This window comes from Pleurodeles waltl, chromosome 1_2 (genome assembly GCF_031143425.1).
Source record: "Pleurodeles waltl isolate 20211129_DDA chromosome 1_2, aPleWal1.hap1.20221129, whole genome shotgun sequence".
Taxonomy (NCBI): Eukaryota; Metazoa; Chordata; class Amphibia; order Caudata; family Salamandridae; genus Pleurodeles; species Pleurodeles waltl.
The window spans coordinates 1,091,227,385-1,091,241,030 of NC_090437.1; positions in this window are offsets into that span (position 1 = coordinate 1,091,227,385).

A 13,646-nucleotide genomic window follows, 5' to 3' on the forward strand; every position below is an offset into this window, starting at 1 on the left:
TCTGGGGCTGGTCAGCAGAGCCTAGGGCACAGTCAGGGTCAGTTACTACCAGTATTAGTCAGAACAAAAGGAGGGTGAACCTGCTATAGGATGATGCTTATTCATGAATTTGCATAACATGTTTTTAAAACCAGTCTTTTTAAAGTATTCATGCATAGTGAGAACCACAGCACCATATTCTATCTCCATTAGATGAACAAAATCATTGATGACAATGTTACTTGTCTAATCCCAGACCAGTACAACCATGGAAACATCTTCCATGACCATGAATCATAGTTCAAACTACTCAGTTCCTCACAGTCTTTACTAACTCACATTAGATTAAAGGTCTTATGAATGCTAGAGTTCGGAACCCCTGAAAGCCTAATCCATGCATCTGAGCACTTCACATAGAATGTCATCCAATAGTACATACTAACACTGTAACTTTTTTAACATCTGGATGCAGCCTTTGGGCAAGGTAATCACATTAAACTAAGAGCAGTGCTGAACATATAAAGATCATACAGTGCCCCATATCTACCTAGAGAACAACCATGGATGGTACCAAACCTAAGATCATGGTGACTGGTGGCCCGCTTATGATAATGTTATTAATCCCATTGCTTGAGGGATTGGCTGCGGGACTGACTCCATTCAGCAAATCTTTTATTCTGATTAGATCCAGGTGGCTCCTTTTCAAACAGATTTTCAGATTTAAGAAATTCACCTTACAGGTGGAGTGAGTATCACATGCAAAGACATTAACTTTACTATGGCTAAACTTTCTTCGAGAACTTGGCCAAATGAGCCCCTTGGAGAAAATATAGCGCTTTTCCCTTTTCTCCTCCAAATTTGGAACTTCCTCCAAAAATTGGAGGATTATCCATTATCCTCCCAACTCTAAATCTGGTGCCATCACCTTCAGAGATATAATAGGAAAAAAGAATTAAAGGCCCAAACTAAGCTTTTATAAAGTAAATAGCCACAAAGCGTTAACTATGAAGCTCACAATTATGAAAATTGAAGAGGTCAAAAGATGACTAATAAGTCACGGTGCTCCATGTAGTAGTGTATGGGGCCAACTGTTTGCATCAAAGTCAACAGTGTGCATGTTATTTTGTAGTTAAGGGTAAAAGCTAAGAAAATGACACTCACTGGACTTTCAAAGAGGCCTAGGGCTTAGGTTTGGCTGGCATGCATATAAGCACAGTCAGACTGAGATAGGACCATGGGAAGTCAAATTAGAGTTCAGTAAGGAACAACGATCATTCAAGTCACGCAAGTCTGTATGCTTGCTGTGTCAAACAAGACTTGCACACCTTCAGACAGTTGTTGAGCAAGCCTATGATTAATATAAAAATCTAGATGAGAAATGTTGCTGATCCAATACAAGTTTGCCAGATGCTGCATGCTCCTCGTAGCTGATACTCCCTTAATGAATTTTTTGGAGCTCACCCACTAATTCAGCAGGAGATGTCAAAGTGAAGTATGTGAGAGAGTGAGTGAGGTTCTACATGCCTTCACAGTCGCCACAGGCACTCCGATGATGATGATGCACTTTTAGCGAGCGAGATGTGGCATTTTTCCAATTATGTTAAATTTCATTTTTTCCAGATAGGTGTCATCAGCCCCCTTTAGACCTCCATTGTTTCTCCCACAAAAAAATAATACATCTCCTCCCAAGGTGAGACAGCTATTGATTAAACAGGTCCAGAGGCACAATCAATGCACATATGCACTTAGCCCTCAACGCTTCGCTGGGTCATATTGCACTGCACCTCCTGAAATGTACCACCACCAGAATTAGCCTTTCATTCACTGAAAAATTCACTGAGTTTTCCATGTGGGTCAGTCAAGAAAGACTATTCATCTACTTCTGCTTCTCCTCCCCCCATTTTGATTGGCAGAACACTTGAATAAGGGAGTAGAGGCCATTCTGGACCTTTGTTGGTGCTGAAGTCAACTGTAGCATTTGGTAACTTGAAAGGGTATGAGGGAATGAATATTCTTAGGAAACTACTTCATTTATCTATGCCCCTTGTTAGACCTGACAGTCTTAGGGTGGTCACCCCTAACTTTTTGCCTGCCTCCCTCCACATTTTAGATAGTTTTTGCTGGTTTTAAGACTCTGCGCACTTTACCACTACTAACCAGTGCTAAAGTGCATATGCTCTCTCCCTTTAAACATGGTAACATTGGATCATACCCAATTGGATTACTTAATTTACTTATAAGTCCCTAGTAAAGTGCACTGTATGTGCCCAGGGCCTGTAGAATAAATGCTACTAGTGGGCCTGCAGCACTGATTGTGCCACCCACCTAAGTAGCTCCTTAACCTTGTCTCATGCCTGCCATTGCAAGGCCTGTGTGTGCAGTTTCACTGCCAATTCGACTTGGCATTTTAAAGAACTTGCCAAGCCTAAAACTCCCTTTTTCTACATATGTCACCCTTAAGGTATGCCCTAGGTAACCCATAGGGCAGGGTGCTGTGTAGGCAAAAGGCATGACATGTGCCTGGTTTATTTACATGTCCTGGTAGTGTAAAACCCCTAGATTAGTTTTTACACTGCTGTGAGCCCTGCTCCCTTCATTGGCTAACATTGGGGCTACCCTCATATATTGTTTGAGTGGTAGCTGCTGATCTGAAAGGAGTAGGAAGGTCATATTTAGTATGGCCAGAAACGTGATACAAAATCCTGCTGACTGGTGAAGTTGGATTTAACATTACTCTTTTAGAAATGCCACTTTAAGAAAGTGAGCATTGCTCTGCACTTAAATCCTTCTGTGCCTTACAATCCACGTCTGGCTGAGTTTAGTTGACAGCTCCCTTGTGCATTTACTCAGACACACCCCAAACACAGGATACTCAACCTCACTTGCATACATCTGCATTTTGAATGGGTCTTCCTGACCTGGGAGGGTGGAGGGCCTGACACTTACATGTCAAAGGACTGTAGCCTGGCCTCGCACAAAGGACTGCCACACCCCCTACTGACCCTGGCAGACAGGATTGAACTCAAAGGGGACCTTGTGCACTTCTAAGCCACTCTTTGAAGTCTCCCCCACTTCAAAGGCACATTTTGGTATTTAAACAGGGCCTCTGCACCTTCCAACTCAGACACTTCCTGGAGAAGAGAACCTGATCCAGAACTTGCATCCTGCCAAAAAGAACTGCCTGGCTGCCCAAAACTGACTGTTTTCTGTGAAGGACTGCTGCCTTGCTGTTGCCCTGCTCCCTTGCTGCTCTCTGGCTGTGGTGAAGAAGTGCTCTCCAAGGGCTTGGATAGAGCTTGCCTCCTGTTCCCTGAAGTATCAGGGCCAAAAAGACTTAATCTCTACAAGAAGGACTCCTTGTGCGGCGAAAATCGACGCACAGCCTGCCAGAAACCTCACACAGCCTGCACCGCAGTGAAAAATTCACCGCACGCTGAGCCGGTACGATGCTGCCTGACTTCACAACAAGGAGATCGATGCAGCGCCAGCGTAGCAACCAGAAATTCGACGCACAGCCCACTGGATCGATGCACAGCCGAGCCGGAACGATGCAGCCCGACTTCCAGAGAGGAATCGACGCAGCGCCTGCCATGCGGTAGAAATTTCCACACAATGCCTTCCGGATCGACGCAGCCCCTGTGACTTCGTCCTCTCAGCGCAGGAAATCCACGCATCGTCCCCAGGGCGCCCGAAAACCCGCAACCTGAAGAGCATCCACGACCGTGTGCCGGAAATCGACGCACAGCCGTCCCTGCGTGAAAACTGAACGACGCAGCGATGTGTGCAGCCTGAGAAATCGATGCACACCCCCTTTGTTTCCACACATTTCCTCCTCTGTAGTTCTTTGCAGAGATTTTGAACGCGAACCAGGTACTTTGGGCTTGAAAGAGACATTTATTGCTTTTAAAAGACTAAAGACACTTAATATCACTTTTATGATATCTCAACATATGCTTATTGCATTTTAATCGTTTTGACCAGCATCTTATCAGATAAATATTATATATGTTTCTAAACACTGTGTGGTGTATTTCTGTGGTGCTATACTGTGTTATTGCATGATTTATTGCACACATACTTTACACATTGCCTTCTAAGTTAAACATGACTGCTCAGTGCCAAGCTACCAGGATAATTTGGATTGTGTGTGACTTACCCTGACTACAGTGAGGGTCCTTGCTTGGACAGGGGGTAACCTGACTGCCAACCATAGACCCCATTTCTAACACCCCTCAACTGGTCTCAGCATTTCATAAAAACTCTCCAGCCTAAGCAAAGTCCCAGGGAGGAGGGAATTGTTTGTGGGAGGGTTGTCAGGTCCCAAGACATGTTTGAAACAGGAGCCTCAGAATTGGCAACAGATGGCACACATGGCAATAGAAAATCTGCATTCAAATTTGAAAGACTGTATTTCCCAGACTCACATGCACAGTCAGACACTGAAGGACTAACACAATCAGGCACACTTCCGGGTTAACAGTGGCAACCTAACTATAACAGAGATCCCTTATATGGCAACAGCGGTTGTTGCGACTCATCCCTTTGCATTACAGTTAGCAATCGGCTTGTACAACTCATCACATTTGTTGTTTTCACCCTTATTTGGTTCCTTTTATTCCTCTAGTTTCGTTAACCTATGTTTCTGATTCCTGCTTCGTTACCTTCTTGTGAGTTTGTCTCCATGGTTAGGCCTATTCTCTCCTGGTGTGGGCATTCCAGATATGGCTTCTTGTGGGTCTGCAATATATCAGGAGCTAGTTGCAGCATCCCCTCCTCTTGCATCGGGTAAGTCCTGCACTTTATTTTACCCTTATATCTATTGTAGGTTTTGGAACCCTTTCTAATTATCTTCCCTCAACCTAAGTTGGAGACCTTGATCTTCCTAACTTGACCCTGAGATGCCATCCCAAAATCCATTCAGGGTTTTCCGACCACAAGCCTGAAGGATTGTATGTGTTTCTCTCTCCCTCCTTACCGACTTTTCCCCTTAGCCTGGATTTTCATTATTATCCTAGTCCCAGTGCTAGGGATTAAATTGATCTCTAAGGGGAGTTAAAGGGATTGACAGACACACTCTCTAAACAGTGTGCTCATAACACCTAGTAAGTCAGTTCCAGGCCACCAGCGGCAAACTGATTCTATTGTATTGTATTGCAATGTAACCATCACGTAAGGATTACTACTCCTATTAGGGTGCTGAACAGGTTGCCAAAATAGGTAGCATGCTACCGTGTAGGGTATGTTGTTCGATGGGTGTTTATTTTGTATTCTTTATGGGAAGTGTTTTCATGTATTGCATGATGACCACCGAGGTGTGTTTATCATCTTACGGGATGTATCACTAAGCACCCAGTTTATGGGTATTGGTAAGTTGGCAACTTTGAACAGCTCTGCAGGTCCCTTTATTGTATTTCCTTTTATATTGTCCACTTAGCTGGTTACTGCACTAGGTTCTCCATTTGGAGATGTGTAGTATAAAGTTTATGGTTCTGAGCAGGTATAGGTCGATGGGAGTGATAGTGAGAACTGCTAGAGCTGTTACTGTCATCCCTAATATGACTGTCATTGTGAGATGACAAGAAGTAGTCATCATCATAAAATCTTTAGAAGTAGTAGTCATAGTGGTGTTTAGAAAGAATATTGAAACCCAAAATATTGTGTCAAGAATTGAGGACAAAAATTTTGTGAAGGTACATGAAGTTTCACTATATATAACACATTTATGTACTTTGATGATATATGTATCATCAAGGTACGCAGATGTGGAGCTAAGAATACTAAATCTATACTTACCTACTCAATATTTTGATCCTGGATATTTTTGACACAATGTTTTGTATACACTGGATTTTTGGTTTCAATATTCTGTCAGTGATCCATCATAGTATGCAGCAAATTAGGACCTGCAGTGATGGACTAAATTAGTCTCCCAGTGACCAGCAGAATGTGCAGATCTCTTCAGTTATTCCATGTCTGTTCCGTCGGTAATGAGAGGTTTAATGTTATGAACTGGTCCGTACTGGGTAATGGGCATGACCAATAGCAGTTTTCTGATGTGAGTTAAGATGGTCAAGCCGTATAACGGAATTATTATGAAGCCTGTTCTAACTACAATCATCGACCCAATCGCTGTTAAGGTATTATTGTTCGTGTGAGCCAGGAGGGTTATATATGAATGGATATTACCATATAATACCGACAATACAGGCAAGATATAGGTCAGCCCTTCATAACCTACGTGGAAAAAGAAAGTTGTGTGCTGGTTGGGATATTCTGTATCTGTGAACTGTAGATTTTACTTAAAGCAGCAATTATTATTCTGATGGTTGTGGGTTGATATAGTTATCTTGGTAACAGCCAGGTTTTTTGTCTTTTCTGGAATGTAACATTTTCCTGAATAATTCAGATCTTGGCTTGTAGTGAATTCCATCACATTGATTGAGGGCTAGTAACCCCCTGAGTACTCTGTGGCTCACAAACTGGTTTTGATAGCGCTAGTTACGTAGAGGAAATGTACTAGGATTATAACTAGAATGGTGTCGCACTGTCAGGGAAGCAGACTTGTCTTTTCATGCTCATGTTTGTAGCCCTTGGAACTGGAGAAGCAAATGTGACACAGCAGTCTTTGATATTTCACTTACCATTGCAACCACAGATTGGTAGACTATTGAGGCAAGTAGAAGCAGGACTCAACACCTGCAAATGTAGTGGGAGTGCGTGTCTTTGTATTTCTCCCACTGCATTTAAGAGCAGAAAAAGAAGTCGCACCCAACGTGTCAGCTTCTCAAGCAAAAAGCTTTATTTCATCATCAATTCCAAAGGTATTTCTTAATGGCAACGCGTTTCAACACAGAAGTGTCTTCCTCATGGCCAAATTGAAAAGAACAGTATCCATTCCCTCTTGACCTTTTATACTGCCCATACATAAACATAGAAAAAATACTATCCCATACAGGAAAACATCAAATGGTTCCACGATATACTTACTATCAATATACACATTAATTCATTCACTATTTGATTTAATCATGTTGGCTACTCTATTCAAATATAACAAATTTAAAAGAAAAGAAAAAAAGAGGACGAAAACAATTAATATGTCCAACCTCAAATACATTTACAATCTCCATTGCAAAATTTCAAAATTGGCCAAGTGGCCCTATAGACAACCCCAATTAAACCATATATATAATGGTTAAATAATTATTCATGAAACAAACAATAATTAAACAGTCATGAGAATGTCACATTCATCTATAAATACCTTTATATAAAATTCTGTGGTAACGCCTAATAGGGAAAAACATAAGAAAATCACCATTGCTCCCAATTTATAATTCTGACTCCCTTATCCTCAGGTGTCTCTCTCTGTCCCCTCCACGTATATTTTTCTAAATTTTATCAATACCAAAAAATATTAAACTGTTAGGATCACGGTTATGCATTTTTGACCAATGTCTGGCAATAGGATATGAAGCGTCATAGTTCTTGATAGCTCTGTAGTATTCCAAAATCCTCTTTTTTACAGGATCAATGGTGCTGCCAACATATTGCAACCCACAGGGACATTGTAAAACATAAATGCAATAATTTGACACACAGGAGATAGCTTTATTAATCTTTCTGATTTCGCCCAAGGCCGTCTTATACGTCTTAATATTCTTGCTATTGCTACATGCCTTACATCTGTCGCACTTGTAAAAACCCTTCTGCTGACTGAACCAGCCAGAATGTTGATTAATCTGTGCGCTCAAGTAACTATGAACCAGAATATCACGTAAGGATTTTGCCTTCCGGTACGTAAACTGTGTGCGAGAAGCCAGCACCTACCCCATTATAGGATCATTTCTAACTAAATGCCAATGCTTCATCACTGTTTTCCTAATTGCTGGACTCGCATTATTATAGGTTGTTATTATCCTCATCTCCAGGATTACATTCTCCGGCTTGTGAGTTTTTATCAACAAGGTTTCCCTCTTAATATTAGTTACTTTCTTGCTAGCTGTTCGTAACACCCGATCTGGATAACCCCTATATATATATATGTATTAGATACATGGGGGGGCGGAGTCAAGATAGCAACCAGTGCAGTGGCATAAACTGGAGCTTCGCGCAGGCCCCTACTTATGATCCTGAAATCGGCTGGTAGCCGGTGAGGCCCTAGCCAGACCGTGCAAAGACAGGGCGCTTGGAGCGGCAGGCGATGGGGCGGTGACCCCCGAGAGGAGCGCGAGTGAACCCCAGCAAGGAAGCGGCCTGCAGGCATGGTGGGCTGGGAGGCCGTGCGTCTGCAAACGGAGCAGGTGGAGCCCTGGGACGCTGCAGAGCGGCGTGCAGATGACACCTGGTCCTCCACCAGCACAGCACGCATAGAAGGTGAGGTGCAGGTGGGACGCCGATGACGGGAAAGAGTCATCCCATGCAGATACGGAGGGCGGAGTGGCTGCGGCAAGGTGAGCCGACCCAGTGCCCCAGTGACAAACAGCAACACCCGGGACCACAGCGGGCGGCAGTGGGCTTGGGGTCTGGCCGCTGCTGGGCCAAGTGTGGTTGGCACGGCCCCCCCGACTGACTGATGGTGCAAGCGGGGGCTGCGGAGTGCTAACGCCCCTCGCTCCCGTGCCTGCCTGCCGCCGCCCGATTGTGCCTTCCCCCAATGATCGAGGGCGGCTGCGGGCTGAAGTCCCCGATCACCAAATGCTGGAAGACCCTTGCGAACAGCCCCCTCTGCCCTCGCCGAGTTGTAGGAGTTGATGGCTCCCCTGATGGAGATTAACTCCTTAACCCACTATATTTAATTAGCCCTGAACAGTGGCCCTTCCACAAGGAAGTGACTGGAACTGAAAAACTGGGCTGCGGAGCGGTGAGGTGGCACTTCTTGGGAAGCAGAATGGTGGGGTGTGTCTCTTGAAGGTGAGGAGACTGGGGGGATCACCCCTTTCAACAAGCTCCAACTTGAGAGGACTGGCGGATACCTGATGTTGCGCACTGGCCCTCCGGGGGACAGCTCTTCTGTCCACTGAGAAATAGACTGCAACTAGAAAACCATGATCACCCGTCATGGGGAGGGTGCAGGGTTCGCTGTGCCCTCACGATAGGGAAACCCAGGGGCAGTAAAACCCCCATATAGGGTCCTGGAACAATGAGCCCCCAGGAATCTACGACAACAGCCTTCACACAACTGGAAACTACCCTAAAGATTCACTCTGCTCAATTCGATAAAAATACTCCAAGCTATCCTGGATACGAAGATCTCCCTGGAATCCAGGATTGATGCAATTTCCATAGATGTGAATCTGCTCAGGGTGGATCATCGCAACCTGGCGGAGTGGGTTGCGGAGACAGAATCCACACTTACCTCTCTGCGGCCTACAGTCACGGAACTCCAAACCCAAATTATACAACTTCAGGCAGAGGCCGTCGCTCTACATAAGCGAGCGGAGGATGCTGAGGTGTGGTCTTGGCGCAACAACATCAGATTGCTTGGCTTTCCTGAACGTACAGAGGGACCCAAGGTGGAGTTATTTGTGGAGCAATGGCTGATTGACAATGTGCTAAGAGGCACTCCCTCCAGGTTCTTCTCAGTGGAGAGGGCTCACAGGATACCTGGGAGGCCTCCAATGCCCAGATCCCTACCACTGCCCAGAATTGCTTGCCTCCTTCATTTCAGAGATCATGACTTGATTCTCCAGCTGTCCCGAACAAAAGGTCCATGGCGACATGAGAATGCAGAGATAACGGCCTACCTTGATTTCAACACGGAGGTACAAAGACAACGCAGCTCATATGGCAAGGTGGAGCAATGCCTAAGGGGGCTAAACTTCAAATATGCGCTCTTATTCCCAGCCAAACTGAGGCTAATAGATGGTGAGGCTACTCAAATGTTTTCCGCCCCTGAAGATGTGTGGACATGGCTACACGCCAAGGGTTTGATATGCACCCCAGGGGAAGAAAAGGATGTGATGACCTGGCTGACTCCCCGAGATAAACAACGACCATGCAGACCGCATGGAATCTCACCGACTCGAGCACAGGTGGCTAAAGAGAGAGCAGATGCAGTACTGGAGGCCTCGCAACTGACACTCAACCCTTTCCATTTCTTGGATGACCGACCGGTGAAGGAGCAGGGCTCTGAGAAGGACGCTTCCTCACAGACCTCCGAGAAAGATGGGCCGGCGCTTACTCCTCGTACAACTGATGACCTACAGAGACAGAAACACTCATCCATGTTGCGTCTCATGGATTCCCTACCAGAAAAGTGCCTATGTTATGGCGGACTCGCCTGTCGGCTGCCTGTATTCCCCCTTGTGGGCATCGTCTGCCTCAGTGATCTTCCTCCTGGGGCCTGTCCCTGTGGATCTTCCTTGGTAGAACATCCTCTGTCGCACCCGCAGGATTGGAATAGTGTGTGGCCCGCGGTCAGCCGCATGGACTAACAGTGTTTGACAATCACTATTTTGCTCTGGATGCAGTTTGGGAAGTTTTGGCATGCTACTTGTTGTGGTTCATGCCTGGGGTCGGGAGTTGTTCAAAAAGTTTTTATAGTTCAGATGTGTCTAGTTGACCGGGGAAGCCTTTGACACCTGTGGAGCATGATGGGAGGTGGGGGTGCAGGGATTGTGTTGGGCACAGTAAACCGCTCTTATGGTTTCTGATTACGTTGCATTAACATGGAATGTTCAGGGGATGGGAACCCCGGCTAAGAGACACAGGGTGTATGCTTATCTCAGACGCAGGATGGTACAGTTTGCGTGCCTACAGGAGACACATTTCACACACGGCGAATTTCTTAAACTTAGTCGAAGGTGGAGAGGGCAGATCTATGGAACAGGACACTGCCTATGCTAGAGGAGCTCTTATTTGGATAGCCCCAGAGGTGCCCTTTGTTAAACAGACGGTTCATGTAGATATGGAAGGCCGTTATGTCCTTCTAGAAGGCACACTCGATGGGCGTTCTATTATGATTGTATCAATATATGCCCCTGGAACAGCACAAGGCACCTTCTTAAATATGCTCTCTCCAGCCCTCCTGCAGAACCCTGGAGCACCGGGACTATAGGGAGGGGATTCAATTCCATACATGATACAGAATTAGATCGGTCAATACCTCCCCTTCCGAACACCCCAGGTATACAGATCACAAACACTTCCGGCAGTGGTCTTCCTCTTTAAATTTACAAGATATCTGGCGCCTCCACCATCCCAGCGACAGGGAGTACTCATTTTATGCACCGGGACACCAGATTCATACCCGACTAGACTATTTTTTCTCTAATTCGGAGGGTTGGCCTATAATGCGAGACTGAGTATTTGGGCAGGACATTATCAGATCATAACCCCCTTAAAATCACATTTCAGAGGGGCAGAGTCAGGCTACCTATCCCCATGTGGAGAATGAGAGTGGAGGCCCTGGGTGATACTGCATACAGGGAAACAATAAGAAATTGTACCACAAATTACTTCGCTATTAATTCAGGTTCACTGGATGACTCAAGGGTGGAATGGGATGCAATGAAGGTGGTATTATGAGGCCATTGTATAGCTACTTCATGGGGAGTGAGGTCTTCCCTCCTACACACAGTGACAGACTTAGAATATAGTATTAGTAAGCTCGAAAAGGAGGCAATCCACTCCCCTCCTGCGCGCCCTCTCCTGACAGCTTATTGGTGACTATACCATGAGAAGCTCCAGCACCCTTTCAATGTAGATTGTCATATTTAGTTCGACAACACATTGAAAGCGATAAGCCTGGACGCACATTGGTGTGGCTGTTGCAGTCTGAGACTCCCCTGCACTCTTCTGGGAGCGATCCGCGACTGTAGAAGCCAGGTGGTACACACGCAAGAGGCGATCAATGAAACCTTTGCCCTTTATATGAGCAACTCTACTCTTCACAAGCTTGCTCCACTCCTTATCACACCCAATTGTTTTTGCAGGATCTCACTTTGCCTCATTTAATGCAGCCCCAGGTGAGTGAGTTGGAAAAAACCCTAGAAATATTGGAGATCCATTTAGCAATTCAACAAATGGCTAGAGGGAAGACACCAGGCATGGATGGGTACCCAGTAGAATTTTATGCCACCTTCAGGGATATCTTTGCACCGTGACTATTGGACATGTATGAAGTTGCCCACCAACAAGGGGAACTACCAGGTTCACTTTGTGAGGCACTTATAGTGGAGCTACCTAAACCGGGCAGGGATCCCCTTAACGTGAGCTCATATCGCCCATTGTCAATGTTAAACACTGACTAAACATTTCTGAGTAAAATCCTTGCAAATAGATTGATACGGTTAACTCACCACCTAATACACCCTGACCAATGTGGGTTTGTACCATCCAGGGCCACGCATCATAATATTAGACGATTGTGCCATATTATGGACTCAGTGTCGAAGGAGAAGGGCCACCCAATGGCCGTCTCTCTAGACTTCGAAAAGGCATTTGATACCTTGGGTTGGCCATATTTTACGCAGGTCCTCCAGCGCTTTGGGCTGGGTCCCAATTTTTTGCGCTGGGTGTAACTATTATACACTGCCCCACAGGCACGGGTGCGCACCGGAACCCCATATCTCTTGCTACTTTCCTATAGAAAGGGGAATGCGCCAGGGCTGTTCCCTCTCACGGGTGCTATTTGCACTAGCAATGGAGCCACTGGCAATATGTCTCCGGAACAGGAGACTTGATTGGGGAATCCAGGTGGGACGGCAGTGGCACATAACCTCACTGTACGCAGACGATGTTCTGATATATTTGAGAGACGCTGCGGGCGCGTTCCTGACTCTTTTGGACCTTTTGGATGGGTTTGCTGAAGCATCAGGCCTAAGGTTGACCTGGGGGAAATCATGTTTTCCCACTGCGTGCTATCGATAACCCACAATCTATACACTCGGGTGGCGGGAGACTTCCTTGGACACAGGGGACCTTCCGGTACCTCGGGGTGCATATATATCATACAGAAGCCGATCTACTTGAGGGCAATCATGGCAGGGCTCTGAAGTCGATATGCCACTCTATACCCTTCTGGACACAACTCCCCCTGTCTCCCGTGGGTAGAGCGTCTATAGCTGAGATGGAGGTGCTGCCCCGACCTTTATATTTGTTTTGCGGCACTACCGGTAATCCCTATGAAATCCTTTTTTCAAACTTTAAGAAGCCTACTAATGGCGCTTTTATGGTGACAGGGACGAAAGAGGGTTTCCCTCAACGTGCTCCAGGAACCAATGGGGGAGGGAGGAATGGCAGTCACTGACATGGAACGCTACTTTGCAACATCACAGCTGCAATGGCCCATGCGTTGGATGGCTGGTGACCAGACGATGGAAGGGGACATAGTACAGGCCACGCTGGGCGAGGGAGGAGTGCTTGAATGGCTACTAGACACTGGGTCACAATGCCCTGCTCCTGGCCTGCTTAGGCGGACAGCACGGTTAGTGCGAAAGTGCTATATCGAACCATTGAAGGCGATAATGCCGTACTCCCCGCAACTCACACTGTGGGAAATACCTCGATTGAGATGCCTTAAGCGACTGTACAATGTTGCCCCTGGGAAGACGGGGAGGTACGATGTTTAGGGGATTTGTACAGTGATGGCTTGCTGTTACCTTTCCGGGACCTTATGGAAACACATGGCCTAGGCCTGGGCAATTCCTTGCTCACAATGCATT